Source organism: Sipha flava, unplaced genomic scaffold (assembly GCF_003268045.1).
Source record: "Sipha flava isolate LNK unplaced genomic scaffold, YSA_version1 51793_pilon_pilon, whole genome shotgun sequence".
Classification (NCBI taxonomy): domain Eukaryota; kingdom Metazoa; phylum Arthropoda; class Insecta; order Hemiptera; family Aphididae; genus Sipha; species Sipha flava.
This window is the reverse complement of record NW_020273462.1, coordinates 45,090-51,725: the sequence shown is the minus strand read 5'-3', so window position 1 is coordinate 51,725 and position 6,636 is coordinate 45,090. Positions and strand designations below refer to the sequence as shown.

At 25.9% G+C, this 6,636-nt stretch overlaps 1 pseudogene; it reads left to right on the top strand.

The window, feature by feature from the left end:
- The first annotated feature begins 2,015 nt into the window (after window positions 1–2,015).
- LOC112690680 lies at window positions 2,016–2,543 on the top strand (annotated as a pseudogene).
- The last annotated feature ends 4,093 nt before the right edge of the window (window positions 2,544–6,636 follow it).

Below are 6,636 nucleotides of genomic sequence, written 5' to 3'. Positions count from 1 at the left end.
TGGTTGACAGAATTAAACAGAAATTTTAGAAATAATAATCATAGTTAATTTTATATTTATTTGTGTTATAAAGCCTTATATAAAGTATATAAATGTACTTAGTACGTAAAAGTAAATACCGGTTTATAAAACCAAAATCTACAAGAAAATATAAAGACCGATTTTTCACATCAAAATTTAAATGAGATAAAACAAAAATTAAAACGGAAAAATAAATAACAATTTGCAATCGAAATTTTAAACAAAAAATCTGCAAACGAATGTTTAAAACTAAAATGGAAACCGATTAAATCAAAAACCTAAAACCGAAGCTAGAATTTATCATTTTGGTTTCAAGCTCTCAAAAATCCAATTCATTTATGTGCGTATTTTAATTTAAATTTCAAATTAAAATACTTAAAGCTTATTTTTATCAGTAAGTCATTGAGGAATTATGGAGCTGATACAAACAATGTTGTTGTTGTTGTTGCTGACGGTAATATTTTCGTGATTATACCTCCCAATATAGTCCAAATTATGTTTAATGTTATTTCTATCTAATATTATCTAGTGATATATAATACTATACAGTATCAACGTGTTTCATAAAACGTAATGTTGATCAATATCAGAAATATACAAATACCAGTACGATAAGGAATAATAAAGTCCCTTCATTATGAAAAAAAAAAAAAAAAACTGGATGTGATTTATTTCTATATTGTCCTCCCCAAAACACTGTTAGGGACTGCATACATAGTAAACTGTACTGGAGTATGTCACCGACAAACAAATTTTATCATATTTTGTATTATTGTTACTTTTGTTTCATATTTATCATCGACGGATGGCGATTTACGATTTTGGAGGAAAGCGCGTATACCAATTCAAGATCAATCAAATTGCGTAACAAAAATTAAAAAATTCTATGACGAATGGAGAAAATTAGATAAAAATAAAAATAGAAATACTGATACACAAAAAAAAAATTATGAATACGTTTAAAGACGATTTAAATTACTTATTTGACATCCCACATAGTAATACTATAAATATTATAAAAATTCACGAAAATAAACTATTTTTAATAAAGAACGTAAAAAGGGACGTCATGGATGCATGGGTAATGATTCAAAATTAACCAGTCTTGAATTTCGAAAATTGTCTTTAAAAAAAGTTTCACAATTACCATCTGGGAGTGGAAATGAAATATGTTCAGCTGTGTATAATACTTTAAACGATTGGTGTCTGTTAGATCAAGTTGAAGTTTTTGAATTTGACACTACTGAATCAAATAGTGGCCGTCTAAATATTACATGCCTTCTTCTTAAACAATAGTTAAAACGAAATATTCTATTTTTTACTTGTCGTCACCATATTTTGAAATAGTTTTACAAGCTGTTTTTGTTACATCAAAACTGTCTGTTATGTCTGGACCTGATATTAGTAGCATTTTGTAAATGCAAGTTGATTTAATTGGATGAATTTAGATTTAGGTAATTTTCATACATGGACATTGCACCCAGAAATATTTGAAGAATTAAACTATGTAGTTGAAGATGTTTTATTATTTTGTACAAAAAAAAAAAAATCGAAGATAATTATCCGAGAGATGGCTGTGAAGAATTTACGGAACTTGTTATATTTTTAGGGAAAACACCTCCACGAGGTATACATTTTCGACCACCTGGTGCTTACCATTTAGCTCGATGGATGGCAAAAGGGATATATTGTTTTAAAATGTTGTTATTCTATCAGCAGTTAAAGCTCTCGACAATTGAAAAAAGAGGTTTACAAGAAATATGTTGTTTCATTGTAAAATGTTATTTAGACGCATGGATATGTGCTCCCGATCCAATAACAGCTCCACTTAATGATATCATTGTTTTTAAAAAAATTGTTGATTATACAAAACATAATAAAAAAAAAAAAAAAAAAAAAAATAGGAGAAGTAGCAATAAAAAAATGTATCAACCATTTGTGGTACTTAAATGATGAGTGTGCCGTATTTTCTTTATTTGATAATCACATTGAAGATAATACAAAATCTAAAAAGGCTAAACGAATATTGGAAATAAATTAAGAAGAAATCAATGCTGATGAACAAGAAAAAGAGTCTCAAAAAAAAAAAAAAAAATGTTATACAATTTGATAATGTTCAACATTTTGTATGTAAAAATCTTCCATTTGAATTAATATCAAATAATTCGATACAGTTCTTTAAAAGATTTCGTATCTCTCCGGAATTTTTACAAAAGGATCCAAGTTTATGAAAAAAAAAACCACCGAGTACAAAAAAGCAAAGAATATTATAAGTACATTAAAAGTTGTCAATAATAGTGTAGAAATAGGTGTAAAATTGATGGAGGAGTTTAACGACAAATTTACGAAACAAGAGGAACAAAAACAATATGTGTTACAGGTAATTTTTTAGTATTTTATGTTCATAGAATAATTAAGAATTTATTAAAATTTATTATTTATAATTTTAGATTGTTCAAGATTATAGGAAGCAATACCCGGGATTTAGTCGTGAAGTTTTAAAACAAACTTATAGTAAATAATTAATATATAATAATAATTAATAATTAATTACATTTGGATGTAAAAAATATACTGTATGATAAAATGGGATTATTTAAATACAATTTTATTATAACTGATATAGTATTAGAATAATTTACATAAATCCGGCAATTACAAATTAAATTTTTCCCTGGAAATTAAATTTTATTTGATTTTTATGTAAGAAATTTTTTCGTATTTTTAATATTTTTTCAAATACACTTGAATTAATATAAAAAATCTACTATGCAAAATAAATAAAATATTTCGTATTTTACTATTTTTTTTGGAAAATTATAGACTTACGATAAATTTTTCAAATATATATTTTATGAGTAACATTAAAATATATAATTAACCTTCTATACATTTTTTCGCTAAGTACTATGGTTTTAAGTTAAATTAACAAAACTACAAAACTACCCTCTATGACAAATTTTCAAACTTCTTGAGGCACGGAAAGGGTCATCATGACCAAATTTAGTTCCAATCACTTACTGATTATAATGAACAAAATGACGGGTATTTGGCTCGAAATTTTGAAAGATAAAAATAAGACAACTCTAATATATATATATATGTATACACACATATATATTATATATAAGGTCAAATTTATACGGTCCGAAAAGTACTTCAAGAACACTGTGTAAATGTCTTTTTCCAGCTCACCAGTAGCTCGCTAAGAATTAGGACTCGACGAACGGGCATGATGGCGAGGAGATAGGATAAATCTCGACCTTTTGACAGGTGGACTGTTTTTCACATCCGGTGCGTGTCCTTATTATTATTATTATTTTTTCAAAGTCGACGACATTCCCGTTGAAGTGATGGAGGCGACCAGACGGCAGTATACGAAAATTGCTTCACAGAAAAAAAGTTTTTTTTTCCTTATACTTTCACGTATGCTCTGTATAATACAGCAAAGCGTGAAAAATGAGTACAGCACGTTATTTTTTTATTTTATTTTTTCACGCGCGTCCACCCTCGCATAGAATAAAACGATTTCAGGTGTATTGTTTACCGTCCCGGACCGATGAGTTTTTCAATAACTTGATGTTTTCCTGTTCAGCCTGCTATCAGTTAAACGTAATGTCTGGGTTAGAAGCATAGTCATCTAGTTAAAATATTGTGGAAAAATTAAACATCCAACAATCTCATCCGACAATGCATCGAAACCACAAACAGATGACAAAGCTCTCGGTCATCTCATGGTCGAAAACTTTTCTCTCACTTTCTCTATCGTTCTACCACTTTATATTTACTTATTTCATTTACTTTTCTGTACACCTTATTTTAAAGGTATCTGAGATTTATGACATGCATGTTTACGTATATATGTAAGTCGTATTAACTATAATTGTTATTCTGCGATATTTTCCCACTACTGTTTTATTTTTAAACAAATTTATCATTGTTTTTCAACTTTATCCTCAATTTTTAATTAAAGTTTTATTTTAATTTTTTGCTTAAACCGAAAACATGGTGAATTACATTTTAAAATACATTTTCCTTTCTTCCTCAAATGAGAAATGGCTAAATGCAAATATTATTATTTTTATTTTTCAACACATAAACTTGGTATGTTTTTAATTTATATATATTTAAAATACAATCTAGCCAAGTTTATTTGAAAGAAAAAATGTATTTTTGTGATTGAAATTCACTAAAAATATTTTATAAATTCATTATTAAGTATACAAAATATTTTCACCGAGTTAATCATTTTTTACTGTAAAATGTATAAAAACATTTTTTGAAGTATATATGACTGCATATATTTAAACTCATATTTTCAAAACGAAAAAAAAAAATTAATTTTAATTTGTTGAACATGTTTAAATATTGACGATTATTGGTAAATATTATTTACAAATTAAATCTTTAAATAACTATTATTATTATTCATTTTTTTTATTTATTTTCATTTGTTAATTTTATGTTCTTAATAACTATAGCTTTTCTTTTAGTGTTTATAATAATCATCCTAAAATTAATAGTTCTTTTGTTATACAGACTAAATAAAAAAATAATACTTATGTGTACTGCAAAGCATTAAAAGTATTTGGATTTATTAAGCATTTATAAAAGATTTTAAGATAGGATGGTCTGTAAAAATATTTTTCTGTTCTATGATCAAATTTTTTTTATAATATAATTATATATATTGAGATCCTTAAACCGCTAGTGACTCATTGCATCTTGAGCAAGTTCTGCGAAAGTTTTTATGTTTTGTCAGTTACATACTCAAAATTTCTTGTCTTCTTGCAGGATTATACCTATTATACCTATTTATTGCTAACTTGCTTGGTCTTTCTTATATGTCTGATCATAAGCAATGTCTACTGATTGCTGTGTGCTAAAATTGAATCCATTAATAATCTATTGAATGGTAATATCGACTCATATGATTATAATCTCACTTTTATGTTTTAAGGTAGTGCAGTGGGTTACAAGAATTACTATTTTTTTCTATACCCCACGTTTCTCATCAATTTATCTGTAAAACGAACCTATTAGGCATCAAACGATAAGTACCAACGTTGATCTCACCTATGGAAACTAATTAAGTGTAATTTATTTAATTTATACTTTTCTTATAAAATAATTATAGTGTAAGACTTATCGTCAAATAAAATTTATCTTTAAACTGTGTATTAATTATGTACTAGAAGGTATTAGCCCACAAATTTAAAAATAAATAAATAAATGATATCTCATTTAAAAAGAAAAACCAATGCAATATAAATATAATATTGATGGTTATAAATATTTTATTATTATATTCTTAATAAAACAATTCCATCCAATCTGGATTTATTAAAATATATGGTCAGCTTTCATCTAAAAGTGAAAATAAATACAAGTATTACATCAGATCTTATTATTATAAGAATTTTAACAATTTTGTCATTTTATTTGCCGCATACTAAATGTTTATTTGTGGTATATTTAACTTTGATAGTAATAAATTAGTATAAATTCATACTCAGAGTAAATTACAAATGTTTCCATCGATTTGTCCATGAAACAACATAATATATTCAAAAAATTATGTTAATATGTCACACAGGGTTACGAATTATTGTGTAATATAGAATACATGATTGAATGATCAGAAAAGTTAGAAAAGAAGTAGTCTAGATATACGCAAATTTGTAAATTATTAATTAAAAAACAGGACATTTCAACAGGTCTGCTTATTAGATATGGTAGATATGGAATGACCCATGATAACCATTAATCACAGAACCCTTTATCTCATACTCACACATGCATAAACTTGTATTTGTATAGGTAACCATAATAATAATCGTTTGGTGTAGATCCTATATCTCTGTCGAAATTCCCCATTCTCTTACAGATATCAAATATCAGTGTAATACATATGAATGAATGTGAGTGTGTGTTTATTTTCTCATTAAATATTATAAATCTATAGATGTACAATATTCACACATTCGTATAAGTATTAATGAAATTGAAACCAGACATATCTATGTGTATATGCATGTGTACATGGCAAATACTCGAATCAATTACGGATCAAAACGGTGCCGAAAGGGACTAATAACGTACTATCAAGATGATTACACAGTTGTATTGGATATTGAATTGAAGTCATAGACTGTTCAATATAATCACGAAAAATATAATAAAAATAATTCATAATTCAATTCCATAATGACACTCGAAAAACAAAATTTTTTTATAAAGTATGAATAAAATAACCGTTGGGAAAATATGAACATAATAATATGAAAAAATATGTCCGATAATAATCAATACTGAAGAAATTTTCTATAGACATTTTAAAAAGCAACAAGTAAACTAATTAATTATTTGATAAAAGCTGAAATCTTACGCTGCTTGATATTCACTTTCTTAGTTTAAAAACATTTATGAGGGTTTTGCCTCATATTGGTTAAGATATTGGTTAAGCGTATATATATATATATATATATATATATATATATATATATATATATATTGTAGTCTATTGTTATTACATGATACACTAACAGACTAATAATAATAAATCACATAAATATTAAAAAAATAAATTTAATAATTTAGATTTTATTCGATATC